Source organism: Rattus norvegicus, chromosome 13 (genome assembly GCF_036323735.1).
Source record: "Rattus norvegicus strain BN/NHsdMcwi chromosome 13, GRCr8, whole genome shotgun sequence".
NCBI classification, from domain to species: domain Eukaryota; kingdom Metazoa; phylum Chordata; class Mammalia; order Rodentia; family Muridae; genus Rattus; species Rattus norvegicus.
In genome coordinates this window covers 27,368,305-27,389,687 of record NC_086031.1, presented here as the reverse complement: position 1 = coordinate 27,389,687, position 21,383 = coordinate 27,368,305, and positions in this window count along the sequence as shown.

The window sequence follows — 21,383 nt, the reverse complement described above, 5'->3', positions numbered from 1 at the left end:
TCATTGCTGATTTGTCCTAACCACAGTGTTCTTTGCCTTACAGAAGCTTTGCAGTTTTATGAGATCCCATTTGTCGATTGTTGATCTTAGAGCATAAGCAATTGGTGTTTTGTTCAGGAAATTTTTTCCAGTGCCCATGTGTTCCAGCTGCTTCCCTAGTTTTTCTTCTATTAGTTTGAGTGTATCAGGTTTGATGTGGAGGTCCTTGATCCACTTGGACTTAAGCTTTGTACAGGGTGATAAGCATGGACCAATCTGCATTCTTCTACATGTTGACCTCCAATTGAACCAGCACCATTTGCTGAAAATGCTATCTTTTTTCCATCGGATGGTTTTGGCTCCTTTGTCAAAATCAAGTGACCATAGGTGTGTGGGTTCATTTCTGGGTCTTTAATTCTATTCCATTGGTCTATCAGTCTGTCTCTGTACCAATACCATGCAGTTTTTATCACTATTGCTCTGTAATACTGCTTGAGTTCAGGGAGAGTGATTCCCCCTGAAGTCCTTTTATTGTTGAGGATAGTTTTAGCTATCCTGGGTTTTTTGTTATTCCAGATGAATTTTCAAATTGTTCTGTCTAACTCATTGAAGAATTGGATTGGTATTTTGATGGGGATTGCATTGAATCTGTAGATCGCTTTTGTAAAATGGCCATTTGTACTATATTAATCCTGCCAATCCATGAGCATGGGAGTTCTTTCCATCTTCTGAGGTCTTCTTCAATTGCTTTCTTCAGTGTCTTGAAGTTCTTATTGTACAGATCTTTTACTTGCTTGGTTAAAGTCACACCGAGGTACTTTATATTATTTGGTTCTATTATGAAGGGTGTCGTTTCCCTAATTTCTTTCTCAGCTTGTTTCTCTTTTGTATAGAGGAAGGCAACTGATTTATTTGAGTTAATTTTATACCCAGCCACTTTGCTGAAGTTGTTTATCAGCTTTAATAGTTCTCTGGTGGAACTTTTGGGATCACTTAAATATACTATCATGTCATCTGCAAATAGTGATATTTTGACTTCTTCTTTTCCGATCTGTATCCCCTTGATCTCCTTTTGTTGTCTGATTGCTCTGGCTAGAACTTCAAGAACCATATTGAATAAGTAGGGAGAGAGTGGGCAGCCTTGTCTAGTCCCTGATTTTAGTGGGTTTGCTTCAAGTTTCTCTCCATTTAGTTTAATGTTAGCAACTGGTTTGCTGTATATGGCTTTTACTATGTTTAGGTATGGGCCTTGAATTCCTATTCTTTCCAGGACTTTTATCCTGAAGGGGTGTTGAATTTGGTCAAATGCTTTCTCAGCATCTAATGAAATGTTCATGTGGTTTTTTAATTTCAGTTTGTTTATATAATGGATCACGTTGATGGTTTTCCGTATATTAAACCATCCCTGCATGCCTGGGTGAAGCCTACTTGATCATGGTGGATGATTGTTTTGATGTGCTCTTGGATTCGGTTTGCAAGAATTATATTGAGTATTTTTGCGTCGATATTCATAAGGGAAATTGATCTGAAGTTCTCTTTCTTTGTTGGGTCTTTGTGTGGTTTAGGTATAAGAGTAATTGTGGCTTCATAGAAGGAATTCAGGAGTGATCCATCTGTTTCAATTTTGTGGAATAGTTTGGATAATATTGGTATGAGGTCTTCTATGAAGGCTTGATAGAATTCTGAACTAAACCAGTCTGGACCTGGGCTCTTTTTGGTTGGGAGACCTTTAATGACTGCTTCTATTTGCTTAGGAGTTATGGGGTTGCTTAACTGGTTTATCTGTTCCTGATTTAACTTCCGTACCTGGTATTTGTCTAGGAAATTGTCCATTTCCTGTAGATTTTCAAGTTTTGTTGAATATAGGCTTTTATAGTAAGATCTGATGATTTTTTGAATTTCCTCTGAATCTGTAGTTATGTCTCCCTTTATTTCTGATTTTGTTAATTTGGACACACTCTCTGTGTCCTCCCGTTAGTCTGGCTAAGGGTTTACCTATCTTGTTGATTTTCTCAAAGAACCAACTTTTGGTTCTGTTGATTCTTTCTATGGTCCTTTTTGTTTCTACTTGGTTGATTTCATCTCTGAGTTTGATTATTTCCTGCCTTCTACTCCTCCTGGGTGTATTTGCTTCTTTTTCCTCTAGAGCTTTTAGGTGTGCTGTCAAGCTGCTCACATATGCTCTTTCCTGTTTCTTTCTGCAGGCACTCAGTGCCATGAGTTTTCCTCTTACCACAGCTTTCATTGTGTCCCATAAGTTTAGGTATGTTGTACCTTCATTTTCATTAAATTCTAAAAAGTCTTTAATTTCTTTCTTTATTTCTTCCTTGACCAGGTTATCATTGAGTAGAGCATTGTTCAATTTCCACGTATATGTGGGCATTCTTCCGTTATTGTTATTGAAGTCCAGTTTTAGGCCGTGGTGGTCTGATAGCACGCATTGGATTATTTCTATCTTTCTGTACCTGTTGAGGCCCGTTTTTTGACCAACTATATGGTCAATTTTGGAGAAAGTACCTTGAGGAGCTGAGAAGAAGGTATATCCTTTTGCTTTAGGATAGAATGTTCTATAAATATCCGTTAAGTCCATTTGGCTCATGACTTCTCTTAGTCTGTCTACATCTCTGTTTAATTTCTGTTTCCATGATCTGGCCATTGATGAGAGTGGGGTGTTGAAATCTCCTACTATTATTGTGTGAGGTGCAGTGTGTGTTTTGAGCTTTAGTAAGGTTTCTTTTACGTATATAGGTGCCCTTGTATTTGGGGCATAGATATTTAGGATTGAGAGTTCATCTTGGTGGATTTTTCCTTTGATGAATATGAAGTGTCCTTCCTTATCCTTTTTGATGACTTTTAATTGAAAATTGATTTTATTTGATATTATAATGGCTACTCCAGCTTGCTTCTTCTGACCATTTGCTTGGAAAGTTGTTTTCCAGCCTTTCACTCTGAGGTAGTGTCTGTCTTTGTCTCTGAGGTGTGTTTCATCTAGGCAGCAGAATGCAGGGTCCTAGTTGCGTATCCAGTTTGTTAATCTATGTCTTTTTATTGGGGAGTTGAGGCCATTGATTTTGAGAGATATTAAGGAATAGTGATTATTGCTTCCCGTTATATTCATATTTGGATGTGAGGTTATGTTTGTGTGCTTTCCTTTTCTTTGTTTTGTTGCCAAGATGATTAGTTTCTTGCTTCTTCTAGGGTATAGCTTGCCTCCTTATGTTGGGCTTTACCCTTTATTATCCTTTGTAGTGCTGGATTTGTAGAAAGATATTGTGTAAATTTGCTTTTGTCATGGAATATCTTGGTTTCTCCATCTATGTTAATTGAGAGTTTTGCAGGATACAGTAACCTGGGCTGGCATTTTTGTTCTCTTAGGGTCAGAATGACATCTGTCCAGGATCTTCTGGCCTTCATAGTTTCTGGCGAAAAGTCTGGTGTGATTCTGATAGGTCTGCCTTTATATGTTACTTGACCTTTTTCCCTTACTGCTTTTAATATTCTTTCTTTATTTTTTGTGTTTGGTGTTTTGACTATTATGTGACGGGTGGTGTTTCTTTTCTGGTCCAATCTATTTGGAGTTCTGTAGGCTTCTTGTTTGCCTATGGGTATCTCTTTTTTTAGGTTAGGGAAGTTTTCTTGTATGATTTTTTTGAAGATATTTACTGGTCCTTTGAGCTGGGAGTCTTCACTCTCTTCTATACCTATTATCCTTAGGTTTGATCTTCTCATTGAGTGCTGGATTTCCTCTATGTTTTTGACCAGTAGCTTTTTCTGCTTTACATTGTCTTTGACAGTTAAGTCAATGATTTCTATGGAATCTTCTGCTCCTGAGATTCTCTCTTCCATCTCTTGTATTCTGTTGGTGAAGCTTGTATCTACAGCTCCTTGTCTCTTCTTTTGATTTTCTATATCCAGGGTTGTTTCCATGTGTTCTTTCTTGATTGCTTCTATTTCCATTTTTAATTCCTTCAACTGTTTGATTGTGTTTTCCTGGAATTCTTTCAGGGATTTTTGTGTCTCCTCTCTATGGGTTTCTACTTGTTTATTTATGTTTTCCTGTAATTCTTTCAGGCATTTTTGCAATTCCTCTCTGTAGGCTTCTACTTGTTCTCTAAGGGAGTTCTTCACGTCTTTCTTGAAGTCCTCCAGCCTCATGATCAAATATGATTTTGAAACTAGATCTTTCTTTTCTGGTGTGTTTGGATATTCCATGTTTATTTTGGTGGGAGAATTGGGCTCCGATGTTTCCATGTAGTCTTGGTTTCTGTTGCTTGGGTTCCTGCACTTGCCTCTCGCCATCAGATTATCTCTAGTGTTACTTTGTTCTGCTATTTCTGACAGGGGCTAGACTGTCCTATAAGCCTGTGTGTCAGGAGTGCTCTAGACCTGTTTTCCTGTTTTCTTTCAGCCAGTTATGGGGACAGAGTGTTCTGCTTTCGGGCGTGTAGTTTTTCCTCTCTACAGGTCTTCAGCTGTTCCTGTGGGCCTGTGTCTTGAGTTCACCAGGCAGGTCACTTGCAGCAGAAAAGTTGGTCTTACCTGTGGTCCCGAGGCTCAAGTTCCCTCGAGGGGTGCTGCCCACGAGCTCTCTGTGGCGGTAGCAACCAGGAAGATCTGCGCAGCCCTTTCCGGGAGCTTCCATGCACTAGGTTTCCAGATGTCGTTTGGTGTTTTCCTCTGGCGTCCGAGATGTGTTTGCAGAGTGCAGTCTCTTCTGGTTTCCCAGGCGTGTCTGACTCTCTGAAGGTTTAGCTCTCCCTCCCACGGGATTTGGGTGCAGAGAACTGTTTATCCAGTCGGTCCCTTCAGGTTCCGGCGGTGTCTCAGGCGCAGGGGTTCTGCCGCTCCTGGACCCTCCCCTACGGGAACCCAGAGGCCTTATACAGTTTCCTCTTGGGCCAGGGATGTGGGCAGTGGTGGGCAGTGTTGGTGGTCTCCTCTGCTCTGCAGCCTCGGGAGTGCCCACCTGACCTGGCGGTGAGGTCTCTCTCCCATGGGGCTTGGGAGCAGAGAGCCGCTGTGGGCCGAGATCCACGGGTGTGGGACCTCCGGCAAACAACAATAATACTCTTTTTATTTTCAATTTTAGAATTTGGATGCCAAGGAACTCCTTGAGGGTTTTGGCACCCTCCAACTAGGCATTCTTTTGCCTAGGTTAAATGGAACACTCCACATATTCGCATATGGCATGATCCTGTTCAGGTATTTTCTATGGGGAAGAGGGCATGTTTGTGTTTTTCCTACCGGACGCTGCAGGAGTGTGCTAGCTTCCAGAGTGGCTGGTAAAACATTCTGATACTGGGAACATGAAGATTCAGCTCTCGAGGTTCTGATCCCTAGAGTCATTCCTATGCCCTTGAATGAAGATGAAGGATTACCTCTCACCTTGTGTCATTATGGAGGTTTTGGCATTACTGCAATCATTGTTGCCGCTCCTGTGCACACAGTATTGTCATTCTCTCTTAATACGAATAACTGGCATATGTGTGTTTTTTAATCCCACAGGCTTATGCCCAGTTCTCAGTGCCATGTCGGTGTGTTCATCAACAAATGGAGCTGTCACTAAGATTGAGGAAGAGAAGATTTCTGATGGGATGTCCAGGGAAGCCGGCCAGCAAAGAAGGGATGTATTGGGGTAAGATGGGCTATAAAAGACCTTGGTGATTTGGGCTAGGGTGAGTAAAACTTGTAATAAAAAGGGAAAAAGTAATGGTAAAGTGTTTTTGCGTCTGTCTTCTTTTAGAGTTATGTTTTAGTCTTTGGACCCTGACTAGAGAAAGTTTACACCCTAGACATGAGAGAAATGGGATTGGGGGAAAAAAAGTCCTCCCAGACTCTCTGTGGATGCTTTGGAGAAAGAAAAGGAAAATGAGGTTAAACTTTTTCAGAGCTCTCCTAGGGACAGAGGAAGGCAGGAGATGTCCTACCTCTCTGCTGGATCTCACTAGAGAAATGCTTATTTCTGTTCTGTGTTCCATAGGTAGGATGTCTGGGTCCCTTTGGTGGGACACCATCTAGGTTTTTTCCTCTATGTCTTTTGTCTGTCCTTGGTGCACCAAGCTGTCCATGTCTGTCAGTTTATGTCTGTGGTTTTTGTTTCTTGTTGTTTAAATGTTTTATGTTTCATGTTCAAAAGAAAAAAATGGTAAAAACTTTATCTGCCTGTCTTTCACACCTTTATTTGATTTTAACTTTTTTTTCAAAAAAGGAACGAATAAATAAAAAGCAGTTTCAGTCGGTTTTTGGAGCCCTGCACCTGTAGCCAGGAGCCTAGGTCATCTGGAGAAGCTGCACGGGGAATTGAATGTATCCACAAGCTGATCTTAAAGGCACCAGCAGCTCCTCGGCTTCTATGGTAAAGGAGCTGATGGCTGTTTTTCTTAGAAAAATCCCTGACTGTTTATTGGACTTAGCAGGTGACAAGGTACTTCTCTTAAAATTACAGCTAGAAAAAGTAAAAATGGTATTTGGTTTAAATGTTAAAGATATATATAGCCACATCAATTTTGTTTCTGATTGGTTTTAAATGTATAAATATGATATTCATACCTTAGTTATGGACTACTGACTTTTAAGTTATTGAATATGGTTAAAAAGTGTAACATTGGTAACAGAAATTTGGCCTAAAACTGGTAATTTGGATAGAGTTATTCTAGACAACATGTGGCATGAGCCAACCTAAGGAAACATGTCTAAATTGGGGTAATATTTCTATGGAATTCTTATCCTAGAAACCAGACTTCTAAAAAGAATTTAGGGCAATGTCTCTAAATGTTGAGGTGTTGGAGACCACACCATCGTGCGTTCATATGTAGGAATTGGCAGTAAATCCTCGTAGCATGAAGGATAGTCTCAGTATTTTGGAGAGACTGGATTTTGGAGACTAGATTGTTTGTTGAATGTTGAGTTTTGCTTTCCAAATTTGTGGTTGTGCTCTGGTATTACAAGGAGAACTTATAGATTGTGGTGAAAAATTGCCAGTGTTATATTGGCTAACTCAAACATTTGTAATTAAGAAAAAATCAAACAGGTAGTGAGAGATATAGTTTTAAATTAGCCCAAAACTCAGCAACAGGACCTGACTCAGGAAGACAGATTGTTAAAACTGCAAGAGAACTACTTCGCTTATCACCTGGTGTGAGTAACTGTTCTGCGCCTATGATGTTTGTTTAAGCCCCCACTGTGCCTTCCAGCCTCTCCTGCAGAGAGCATTCCAGGAAACCAGAGGCCCAAGCCTAACCAGATGTGTTTCAAATGCAGATGCTTCATCAACTCTGACAAACTTTTACCTTGACAGGACAAGAGATAAAAAATAATGAGGACCTGAGGACCGGACCCTTCTCCCGATTTAGTAGCTCTGTTCCAGGAACCAGGGGGCCATAAAACCTTTTGGCGTCCCCTTATCTCCTGGAGCCATAAAATAATCCTGTAACTTGTGGTATCTTTGACATTCCCCTTTGACATCCCCTCATCCCCTTGGCTCACAGCCGCTTCCTTTAAATACTCTTTCTCCCAGCTTCTCGTGGTCAAACTCTACTGCCCCTGCCTGGGATATGAGTCTCAACCCCAGTGCACTGGTTCCTATCAATAAACCTTATGTGATTATAGCAAAGATGGTCTTGTGTGAGTTCTTGGGGGGGTCGTGTCATTCTGAGACTTGAGTGAGGGTCTCCCCACTCTGGGGATCTTTCAGTAGAGATTGGTACAGGATTTATGAAGAATTGGTGGGGCTATGGAACTTGTGAGAGAATTACAGCCTTTTTGCTTACTACAACTGCCATTTCAAGACAGATTTAGAGGATTGTTTTTACGTCATTTCTTTACATCCTGGCGATTGTGAAAGGTTTTCATTTCGTGAGCATGCTTATAATTTTAGAGAAGCCATGAAGTGTTGTCATTAAAAAGTTTACAAAAGAATGGCTAATAGCCCTACACTATGTAATTTTGTCGCTGTTTCAATGTAAGAAGTTAGGACTTTGAATCTTTCAGTGTATATGGAAATTTTTACTACAAACCTTTACTCACAATGAGTTTTAAATTTTGGGGAGTAACTGTTGCTCCAGAAAAGATTCAATATTCCTTTTTAATATTTGAAACCAATTTTAAACTTCTAAAGATATGTTAATTGGCTACGTGCCCCACCTTAACTTTACCACTGAGGACTTAAGCCTTTGTTAGCCTCAAGGCAGATGCAAATCCTATTTCTTCTAGACAATTAATTGATGAGGGGGGGGGGATAGCTTTGCAGAAAACAGAAAAAGCTATGTGTCAACAACAGATACGTTAATTATATGGACCATGATCAATTGTTGATTGTCTGTACCCGAAGTAATCCTTTGGCAAAAGGGACCATTACTGTGGACTCAGTTTTCCTCTTCAAGTAAAAGTTTTAACACCCTATTATGAAGCTGTTGTGATGTTAATACAAAATTGTAGGATAGAGTCATAGAAGTATTTTAAAAAGAAACCTGGTGAAACATACCTTATTCCAAACAGCAATTAAATTGGTTATTACAAAATACTGATATTTGGCCTATTACATGTACAAATTTTCAGGCAAAATTGATAATTTTACTCTGCATGCTTTTGTATTTCCTGTAAATATGTGCATGCAGCCCATAGAAAATGTGCTTACTGTATTTATAGATGGTTCGTCTAATGAAAAGGCAACATATATAATTGGACCACATGCTTATTCTCTTGAGTTTCCACTGTTTTTAAATGTTAAAAATCAAACTTTCAAGTCATATACTGATAGCCAATATATGGCTTATTGTTTGCAATGATTTAAAATTTTTCCTTTTTCAGATAGTGCTAACCCTCAAATTTTACAATTATTTATGCTATGTATCTGATTGGAGGCAAGTTTTCTGCATGAAATCAGTGATGATTTTAGTATGAATGTCTGACTACTCAATGTCTTTTCAGTGCTCTGGCTCAGAAAACTAAACAAAACCAGACTAAAACCCAGCTCTTTGGAAATGTTAATGGAGTTGATAGCACACCTCAGGGATAGATTAAGACTCCTTTTGCTCACTCTCAGCTCCCAGCCTTGCCCTGCCAGCTCAGGGATTTCTAAGTAAGGCTGAATCTGGACAATGTTTACAGGACTTGGTATTTCTAATTAATGCTTAATGTTTAGGTAAATAAGACTTGTGAGGGGCTGGAGAGATGTTCACTGGTTAAGAACACTAGTCGCTCTTCCAGAGAATGTACTTTTCCTTTATAGGCCATTTAAGAACTCAAACTGGATTGCCTGGACCCTTAGCGAGGGAGGTCAATGATACCAGGCAGATTATAGGCATTACATAGGAACAATTAACCAAACAATCTCATTCTCTAATAGCTAGGGACAATAATTTGGTATACAAGTCAAATTATAAGTGCAAGTCCTCAGTGTCCTCAATTTCTTCCTGTATCACATAATAGTGTTAATCATCGAAGACTTATAAACAATATCTAAATAAATAAAAAGGGAGAGTTATATCCCTGTATGCCATACAATTATTTATATAATGCTCTTTTTATTTTCAATTTTAAAATTTGGATGCCAAGAAACTCTTTGAGTGTTTATGGCACCCTACAATGAGGCATACTTCTGTCTAGTTGAAATGGAAGGATCCACGTATTGGCATGATCTTATTTAGGTATTTTATATGGGAAAGAGGGCATGTTTGTGTTTTTCCTACAGGATTCTGCAGGAATGTGCCAGCTGCCAGAGTGGTTGGTGAAACATGTAGATGATGGGAATATGAAGATTCAGCTCTCGTGACTTGGGGGAGTCATTCCTGTGCCCTTAGATGAAGATGGAGGATTCCCCCTCACCTTTTGTTATCACAGAGATTTTGGCATTGCTGCAGTCATTGTTGCCACCACAGAATTGGTATTCTTTCTTAACACAAATAACCAGCATATGTGTGTATTTTAATCCCGCAGGTTTATGCCTGGTTCTCAGTGCCATGTTCATCTGGGCATCTACAAATGCAAGAAAATTTAAGTTTTATACCTGTAATAAAACTCTCCACACTTATCATTTAAATTTAAACACTAAAGAAATTTGAACACACAATTTCAGCTTATCATATTTTAATATACATACAACATAGAATTGAATTCAATAATAAAACAGTAAAAATAGGATATTTTAAAGAAGCGAAGGTAGCAGATTTACTACATAGGCATCCCTAAAAAAGTTTAAGTATATGAACTCCTAAAATAGGGTACATGAAGATCTTGGTAAACAATCATTCCAGAAGTACTTACTATTTTATTTACTTTTAATTTTATTTAAATTAAGACTGATCATTTTTATTAGTAAATGGATCATACTAAACCTCTACAGATATGTTGTAAGAAATGTTGTCCTTTCTTTTAAACATCATCCACTCTATACATTGAATTTTATCTTTGTAATTCAAAGATTCATATATATATATATATATGTATATATATACATATATATATATATATATGACAGAAATCTGTGTATTCTGTATGCTATATTACAAATATTTACAGTTTTAAGAACAGGCAGAACATTGTTATATACTTAGGAACAGAATTTCATAAATAGCTTTTTAAAGGTGATTCACCTTTAATTTGGTTGAAAACCATAGGTTATTCTTGCCATGGAAACAGCTTTTTTTCACCAGAAATGTTTTGAGTTGTTGAAGATGAACTAGTGAGTCAGTGGCAATAAAAAACTATGGAAAATACTTTCATTTACTTTTGTTAGAAATATTAACAGGTCAGAAAAATAACATGGCATACTCCCATGCTGCTCCAGTTGAGACACCCCCCCCCATGGCCAATTGTTCCTGCATGCTTGGACCCTAGCAAGTCTAGTAGCGATGAACTCTGATTTACTGTTGTAGAAAGTAATGTAATCCTGGGCAAGGGTTTGTACCCTACATTTGGCTAATGATTTCTTGGGTAAAAAGCACGCACAGCCTTTCTATTTTTTTAACAAGTCTTAAGCAGCACAAGAGGTGGGCAGCTGCCTAACCTCCATGATGTTAGAATCTACATTTTTCTCGCTCTTTCTGAGATATTACTTACTATTTATTGTTTCATATGGGTTGCTCTTAATTCCAATTGGCCAGCCCTCAGAGCTATGTTCTTATGACTTACCTAACCCATGGCAACTTCTCCTTCTTCTTCTTCTACTCTATTGTTCCTATCCTCCCACCCCCAGTACAGGAATCCTAAATCCCACCTTTTCTTTCCCAGCTATTGTTTGTTGGTGTCTTTATTATGAATCAGAAATAACTTGGGGCAAGGCCACAGATTCGGTCTGCAGACTCCAGATCTTTGGAGCCTGCAGTAAACATTAGACTATAGGCAGCATTAGGCAAAATTACTATATTTCCTCCTTTTTGTCTCTTCTTCTTTTAGTAACCAACAATATATAGTAAGAACTATTTTGAGACAACTATAAAAATTATTAATTATGATTTACCTTTAAAAGTCCAGTTGTATTTTGTAACTTAGATGAAGTACTTAACCATCTATCATATCTCAATGAATTATTATAACTTATATTACCACCCTAAAACCATCTTTTCAAATCCATAAGAACTTCAAGGCTAAATAACTTAAATTTAATTGTGAAAGTATAACTATCTTGTCTTCAATCCCATCAGAGAATTGATTGGCGATTATATACTACTGGAATATGCAGGGGAACAGAAAAGAAGCCCAGGACCAGGTGGGTTTAGAGGAGAATTTCACCAGACCTTCAAAGAAGACCTAATACCAATACTCTTCAAACTATTCCACAAAATTGAAACAGAAGGAACACTAACCAATTCATTCTATGAAGCCACAATTATGCTCATACTTAAACTACACAAAGCGCCAACAGAGAACGAGAACCTCAGAACAATTTTACTGATGAATATCAATGCAAAAATATTCAATAAAATTCTTGCAAACCAAATCCATGATACAGCTTTCAAAACTGTAGAAATTACAGAGACACCTGACTGCCTGGACACTCTTCAACATTGCTCATAACATTAGAGGATCTATCTTCAGTTTTCTGTTCCAGAGTATCTGGTAGACATTAAGTGAAAGAAGAATTATGAAGGACTAGCTTTCTCTGTCTTGCGTGAGCTTAGTATTTGACTATCTATATCAATTTGTTTTTTTGTTTGTTTGGTTTTTTTTGTTTGTTTTTTTTTTAGAATGGCCTTATCTCTGCAAATAAAATTAGGGCATTTCTTTCCAAGTGGATAGTTTGCCACACTTCATGCAACTGCACATACAAGTATTGATGGTCATCACCTTCTTTAAAGTTGAATGGGGGTACTGCCTGGGAGCAGACATCTAATAATCAAAAGACCAGTAGATACAATACACTCTGTGACCTTGATAAGAGATGTTAGGGATAGTTTACCTGTACCCATAGATAAAACACAGATAAAAGATGAATTTGGAAAGCATTTCTAATACAATATAATTCCATAGCAATAATTCTAAGCATATATACCAATTGGTATTTTGCTCAGATATGATGTCTGAGGATTGCCCATGATTGAGCTAAAATCATTGGCAATGTTCTTACTGACATCAGAGTCATGGCCATTTGATGTGGGATGAAGAGCAAATCATTGGATGTCGAAAGTTCAAGGGAGGAATAGATGGAAGATTAGTGAGAGAGTCAGAGAGAAAGTATGGATAAGTAAAGAGAAAATTATCCTTTTTAGACTTTTTCTGCAAAAGATCTTCAAGTAATGACATAACATTAAATGCCATATCTGTAGATATCTAAAGCTTTTGATGAAAATCTATCTATATATTCTAACTTAATGTGTAAGCATTTATTACTTTAAGCTTTTTTCTATCTGAATAATCTTGAGTATGTTTTATTGTAACTAAATTAGAGTCTAATATAACCATGATTTTGACATCTGATTCTTAACTTGCATTACTTAATTATTCTAAATTGTTTGTAATGACATCTACTGAAAAGACTTGGTCTAATCTTTGTATACTTAAATGAATTTGGTAGGCATGATGTCTATCTAAGGGTAAAAAAATTAATTTTAAATTTTGTATCAATTTATAATGAGGTTTTCCAATGAAAACCTTAAACATGTATCAATATACAAATTCTGTATCAATGTACAAAACATAATTTCAATCCTGCATCAAAATATCAAGATTTATATCAATGTAAGATTATGACTATGAAATAGTTTAAGAATAATCTTAATAATCCATCCCTATTTGTCTAATTTTTATAATATTACTATATCTCCTGGTTTTCTTTTTACACCCTTTCCTTTACTTGAGAAAGGAGGATAGAGAAACAAAAAGAACATATAGAGATCTCTGAGTCTAAGGTCTCTATTTTGTTTTTTTCCTGTTCAAAATTATAATTATTAGTGGATTATCCTTTAAAATGACAACATATCTATAATTTATAAAGTAACAAAAACCAGACTTCCCAAACTAAGGAATTGGGATCCTGATTTTCTATGACTGCTTCCTGCTAAATTGAGGCAAAGAAAATCCTGTGTGTGTGTGTGTGTGTATGTGGGGGGGATGACAAGAGGATTGGAAGAAATGATTTATTTGTCTTAAGACTGCTAGCTGTAACATTTGTTGTCCAGTCTCTGTATACAGAGAAAGTTTAGTGTTTAATCAAAGTCCTAGCTAGAACCATCTGAAAGGCTGGGTAAATGGAAATCATCAGGGATTAGCAGCCATTTTTGAAGCTTTTCTCAAAACAATTCTGGAGAAACAGTTAAGACTGGATCAGGCAAGGAGCTGGAAGAGCAGGTCATTTCATCATCTTTGAAGGTAAATCTTCTCAGGTCTTCCCTCTTGGTGTTTCATTCTTTAATACGTGAATATTATGACCAGTATTTATTTTTATAAATTATAAAAATTTAAAATATATAGTTTTGGAATATGCAAGGTGCAGAGATGAAGTTTTGCTCCTTGTTTGAGGAAGTAAAAAAAGACAATTGTCTTTACTGGGGAGCTACTTTGATCAATAACATAATTGTAATAAATCCTCATTTATGTCATATGAAAAGGTGGAATGATAAATTTTGAGAATTCTGTAACCAACAAGATTTTTATATAAACTATGTTTACCTGATGTTTGGCTCGAGACATTTTTATATCTCAGCAAATTACGGAGTTGTTCTGATATAGAGGGATCAGCAAATCATGTTACTTGTACTGTTTGGTCTTCTTGAACTTTTATTTCCTGTCAGTACTCATGATCTTCAAGGGATCTTCCTCTGTCGTGTTTGATCTGTATTAGTTTGGAAAGAGTCCAAAGCCTTTTTTTATTTTCTTATAACACAAATACAGACCTCCTCTCCCAAAAGAACATGTCATTTGTTCAGAAACCACAAGTTATCAAAAGTATAGACTGATTCAATTTATTAGCTTTTTTCTTTTCTTATTTAGGCCTGCTCTGCTTTGACCTTTCTCACAGAGTATTCGTCATGAACCACCTTCATCTGGATAATTAAAACAATGTAAACTAATTATTATTATTTACTGAGATAGGATTTTCTATGTGAAGCCTTAACTGACCTGGATTTGTTTAGAGTTTTGGTTAATTTCAGAGTCACAAGAAACTATGCATGCATTTGTTTAGTACACATTGAGATCAAAGGCCTGGATGTACTTAATCATCCATGCATACCTAAAAACATTTAAAGTAATTTCCACTATTTCTCCCTTCTATCCTTAAAAACAATTAAAGTAATTATTAGAATGCTTTTTTGTATTTAGCTTCAATCAAACTTTCTTCTATTTACTATGTAACTCTTTGATCATGACATGATCATGACAACACATGTGTCAAATGGGGACTGAACAGTCTTAGTATTCCTATGGAGTTCATGTACAAAGAACTCAGTTGCTTATGTTAGCATTGATTTCTTGCATTTTCATTTATTCTCTGTTTTCTTAACTGTGGTAGGCATGTAGCATTGTTCTCTACCCTCTGAGAAGCCTACTTCATTGAGGAAATTCAAAGAATCATTAGTTCTGACTTCAAAAGGTTTTACTCAGCAAAACTAGAAATTCCTAATGAAATGAATAATTTCTATAGACAGATACCACTTACCTAAATATCTAAAAAGTCACATAACTCCTAAGATAATAGAAGCAATAATTCAAAGTTTCCAAACCAAAAAAGCCCCAGGCCATGTGGTTTCAGTACAGAACTCCACCTTACTTTCCAAGAAGAGCTAATACCAATACTTTACAAACTATACCACAAAGTAGAAACAGAAGGAACACGTTCTAATTCATTCTATGTGGCCAAAGTCACTTTGATACATAAACCAAACAAGGAATCAACAAAGAGATAAAGGGATGATTTAATATACTAAAATCCATAGAAATTGTCTACTCTATAAACAATATGAAAGAAAAAAAATCACATGTTTATCTCGTTAGATGTTAAAAAAGCCTTTTATAAAACCCACCATCCCTTTTTTGCACATACCTAATGTCATATACACCAAGCCAATAGATAGCATCAAAATTAATGGAGAGAAATGATGTAATCCCATTATAGTGAGGGAGAGGACGATGCAAGTCATTCTTTTCCTATCAATTCAATATATTATTGAAGTTCTAGATAGAGCAATAATACAACAAAACGAGATCAATGGGACATAAATTGTAAAGTAACCAAGAACAAAAGGATGTCTTCTCCTAAGGACAATTATCTAAGAAAGTTTGGAGTCCATTTTATCTTTTTTCTTTTTTTTTTTTTTTTTTTTCCCCGGAGCTGGGGACCGAACCCAGGGCCTTGTTCTTGCTAGGCAAGCGCTCTACCACTGAGCTAAATCCCCAACCCCAGGAGTCCATTTTAGAACTGTGGCACCATGACTCATGAATTGTTAAACTTTCTAGTTTTAAACATAAGATATCAAAACTGAGGTAAAACATTCTCACTATGCTGAGTGTTAATTTAATATTCTCTCAAAATGTGAAATTCATGTTTGTTTTGACATGTGACTCATAGAAACCTAAAAATGTTAATTATAAGTGTTAAATTAGAGGAATGTATGAGACTATAAAAATAAATTCATGAAAAACAGATTGTAATGTTGACGCACTTTAAAAATGAATATACGATGATTGATATTTACCTTTAATAAATTGATGTGACAATGTTAAATACACTAAATGAATCAATGATAATTCTGAGATCATAGATGCATACACTGCTAGCAAATAATTTTGATCACATGAGTGACATATAACAAATGTTTATTACTAATGGTTATAAATTATTGTTCTGTTTGGTGTACTACAGATTTGTAGGTTGGATCCAGGTGACAAGAGACAATGTAAAAGGAGATCTCATTTTAACATATTCCTTGCATTTTTCCACATTGATTACTTAATGTTCATTGACAAATTGATTGATGCTCAGCTCAGGCACAGAACTTAGCACCAGAAGATCATATCTTACAAAGAGATGAGAGAAAATCAATATGAATAACAACAGCTAAGATGATAGCTACAGAAGGAAAAAAAGTGATATTAAAAACCCAGCATATTGGTAATCTCATATTATGCCAAAGTGAAAAAGTTTGACTTAGGGTTTATTAGGGTTTATTTTTCCTAAACAGATACATATATATATATATATATATATATATATATATATATATGTGTATATATATATATATATATATATATATATATATATATATATATATATAAAACATTACATTACTCTGGCAGAATTCCAAGTGCTCAACACAAAATGTGCTGCCAAGGAATTCACAAGAGAATTTAACTTGTGTCTTCAGAGGAGGAGGAGGTAGCAAGAAATGTGTCAACTGATCTAAATAGGATCTGTTTGTGCTTAAATATTATATAAATTACAAACTTGTACGATATACTTAAGCATTCAACAAAATTTTTGTAAAGGTTATATTTTCTTCTACATTATAAGTGTGCATAAATTCTGTTGTGTGCAAAAACAGAGGTTAGCACTGCATGGCTTCCCAGTTAACTATCTTACTTTTAAAATTAGGCATTCAATGTTCCTGAAACTTTCTGTTTTGGCTACAGTTAATATTCAGTTCTGTGTTTGAAGTCCAACTGTGTCTGTCACCAAGAACAGGAATTACAGGTGTGTATTGTCATGCCTGACATTTTAGTATGGTCCTAGATATACAAACTCAGGTTCTCATGCTTATAAAAAATAAAAAGAGCTTCCTCAGAAAATTGGAAATTGTTCTATATGAAGACCCAGCTATACCACTACTATACCTATACCCAAAATAATTTTCCATATACAACCAGGACTCATGCTCCACTATGTTCACAGCAGCCTTATTTATAATAGTCAGAAGCTAGAAAGAACCCAGATGTCTCTTGACAGAAGAATGGATATAGATAATGTGGTACATTTGCATAATGGAATACTACTTAGCTATTAAAAACGATGACTTCACAAATTTTGCAGTCAAATGAATGGAACTAGAAAATATCATTCTTAGTTAGTTAACTAAGACCTAAAAGGACATACGTGGTATGTATCCATTGATAAGTGGATATTACGTCCAAAGCTCAGAATACCCACTATACAATTCACAGATCATATGAAGCTTATCAATAAGGAAGGTAAAAGTGTGAATGCTTCAGTCACAGTTAGAAGGGGGAGCAAAATAATCACAGAAGGCAGAGCGATGAAGGGAGGAAAGGTACTGAGTAGGAGAGAGGAGGGTAAGGGAAAAAGGAGATAAAGATTTAGATATGGGAAGAGAGATGAGAGAAGACAAGAGGGCTAGGAGAATGAACAGAAATAAGTAGCCGTGGGTAAAGGGGATTGGGAATGACGGAAGCACTAGGAAGTCCCAGACACTAGGGATGTGAGAGGCTCCCTGGAAGTAATATGGATGACTTTCGCCGAAATACCCAATAACGTAGAGAGAGTACATTTAGAGACCATCTCCAGTAGATGAGAAACGGGGCCACCCATCAATCTCATAATTTTTAACTCAGAATTGTTCCTGTCTAAAGGAAATACAGGGGGAAAATGGAGCAGAGACTGAAGGAAAGGTCGTCCAGAGGCCGCCACACCTAGGGATCCACTGGACACCAAACCCAATCACTATTGCTGATACTAAGAAGCACATACAACAGGAGCCTGGTTTGGCTGTTCACTGAGAAGTGTTTCTATCACATGACTACTACATATACAGGCATTCACAGCCAACCATTGAGCCTGGGAAAACCCAAAGGAAGATTTAGGGGAAGAACTAAAGGAGCAGAAGGGGATTGAAATTCAATATCAACTAACCACACCACCCAGAGATCCCAGGGAGTAAATCAACAAACAAAGAGTATGTATGTAAGGATCCAGGGCTCTAGCTACCTATGTAGCAGAGGATGGCCTTATCTGGCATCAGTGGGAAGGGAGGCCCTTGGACCTATGGAGGCTTGATGCCCCAATGGAGGGGGATGCTAAACAGTGAGTGGAAGTGCGTAAGTGGGTGGAAAATCACACTCATAGAGGCAAAGGGGAGTAATAAAGGTATGGTGGGAAACTAAGAAGGGGGCTATCATTTAAAATGTAAACAAATAAAATAATTAAAAAAGAAATGTAAATAAAATAATCAATTTTTTAAACAGAAATTTACTCACTAATCCATCTCCTAAGCCCTAGTAATGTTGATTTTTTAAGCAAGAGTAAAACAAAAAAGAAAAAAATCTATTCTACTGATATGTAATTATTGCAATTGAAGATTGTACCTATAGTTTAGTATTTAAATGAATATTAGAACCAAATCAAACATGAAAAAAAAGAAACATGTTCTATCAACAGGAAGAGAACTCAGAGTATAAATATTTTTCTCTCAGAATAGGAGCAGTCACTCTGCAAAGCAAATGTCTAGAAAAGGCAATTAACATAAAAGGTTTCCAAATATTGTTAAATGATCATATAATTTAAAAGAGTCATAAAGGTCCAGCGATTTTAAAGATTGCATAGGGAACTTACATATTTTCAATGCACTTTATGATCGTTAACCAGTATTTAGGAGAAAATCTTCCTCATTCTAGAAAAGAAATGAAAAAGTATTATTTGTCCTTCTTATCTCATAAAATTCCCCATGTAGCTTTTAGTGAGTTTCATTAATTCTTTGCTCCTTTGGTATTTGGCAGAGGTCCACCCATCTGTCATTTATACTAGGATATTTACCGAATAATTTTAAAGTATCCTTAATGTGTTACATATAAACAATATTAAACATTTAATACCAAAGGGATATTTGAATTTAAATTCACATCTATAATAAAAGCATCTGAGAACACAACAAAATGTATTAAAACTGATAATATTAAGAAAAGAAAAATAAGAACATGTGAAATTAAAATCCTTTTATCAAGTAAAAGAATAACTAAAGAAAATGTAAGGATCACTTCCTTAGAACTTGTTAATCCCACCAGACAAGAATAAGACCACATCACTACCACAATTCGTTAACCAAATTCAAATTCAAATTAACCAGGTCAATTGATGGTGGTGACATCTATTCTCAGCATTCTCAGAGAATGGCCACAAATTATATTAGCCAGGTACTTATGCAGGCAAACCCCACAAGGCTTTGTGCTTCCTACCTTTGTCCAATTATGTGTATCAGTACTGATCTACGTCTTGTCTTCACACCTACCACCTATGTGTGGTCAATCATATCCTATGCAGTTGGGTCAATCAACTTTGTTTATAAAAGTGATGACACAGGGTTTTTTTATCTTACGTGAACAACAGTGTCCAGTCCTCCAGAAAGTTATCTCTCCTTAAACTAGTGGAGCTTACAGGTTAAAGGCATTTTTGTTTTACCAGATGAACTTGATTCAAGAAGTCTTTATCTTTTTAGATTTTTTATTTTTATTGCATTGACTCTAGCACCTAAGCACATTCATGAGCAGTGAGTGAACCCAGGTAAGAACTCCATCCCCAAAGACTTTGGTTAAAAAGACAGATTCCTGTACTATGAACTTCAACCACATTGTTACCACATTGCTAGGTTAATGGAATAGATAGATAAGAAGAATTCTGTACATTGAATGTGTTTCAGAGAAAAAGCAGATTTTTTTCTCGTGTATCTTAATTTTACATAGACAGAATGGAGACACCCGGAGATTGTAACTGAAAATAATTCAAGATACTTTGAAAATGACTAATCAATTTCCATGATTTATCCACATCTGTTACTTGTCAAAGTTCATCAGATAAAATGGTTATTGATCATCAATCCCTGATCACCAATGGGAATTCTTCGATGGAAGGTTTGAGTTATAACTTTCACAGCCCTTGCTACTCAGTCCATTGACAATCAAAGACACTCTTTTTTTTATTTTATTTTTTTTTTATTAACTTGAGTATTTCTTATTTACATTTCGAATGTTATTCTCTTTCCCGGTTTCTGGGCAAACATCCCCCTAATCCCTCCTCCTCCCTTTCCCTATGGGTTTTCCCCTCCCCACCCTCCCCCATTGCCGTCCTCCCCCCAACAATCACGTTCACGGGTTCAGTCTTAGCAGGACCAAGGTGATCTTACTAGGATATTCATTGCTACCTATGAGGTTGGAGCCCAGGGTCAGTCCATGTATAGTCTTTCGGTAATGGCTTAGACGCTGGAAGCTCCGGTTGGTTGGCATTTTTATTCATATGGGGCATCCACCCCCTTCAAGCTCTTCCAGTTCTTTCTCTGTTTCCTTCAACGGGGGTCCCGTTCTCAGTTCAGTGGTTTGCTGCTGGCATTCGCCTCTGTATTTGCTGTATTCTGGCTGTGTCTCTCAGGAGAGATCTACATCCGGCACCTGTCGGCCTGCACTTCTTTGCCTCATCCATCTTGTCTAATTGGGTGACTGTATATGTATGGGCCACATGTGGGGCAGGCTCTGAATGGGTGTTCCTTCTGTCTCTGTTTTAATCGTTGCCTTCAAAGACACTCTTAACCTCTAATGATGTTACTATTTTGGTTTTGTACATTGAGCAGACACTTTCAAATTCTTCTCTTCAAAACCATGAAAGGAATAAATACAAATTAGATGTGACAGCTTAAAAAGAAAAAAAAATGAAAGAAAGAAAAGATCAGTGGCTTGTCACAATGAATTTTATATCAACAATTATTTAAAATAAAAATCATAATAATTTAGTAATATTACCACTACCAAGTAACTGTCTTTTATCTGCTTCATGATTTGAGGTTCACAAAGCACATTTTGTATAAAATACTTTTTACTATCAATGTTATTTTTAGCTTTGAATCTAAGTATATATGGGAAGCCTTAAACAGTTTAAGGAAAGGATATCTTATAGCTCACTTTTTAAATAATTCATTAATTTGTAAATATTACAGAAAAAATTATCTTTCAATCTTAAGAGATATTTTACTCTT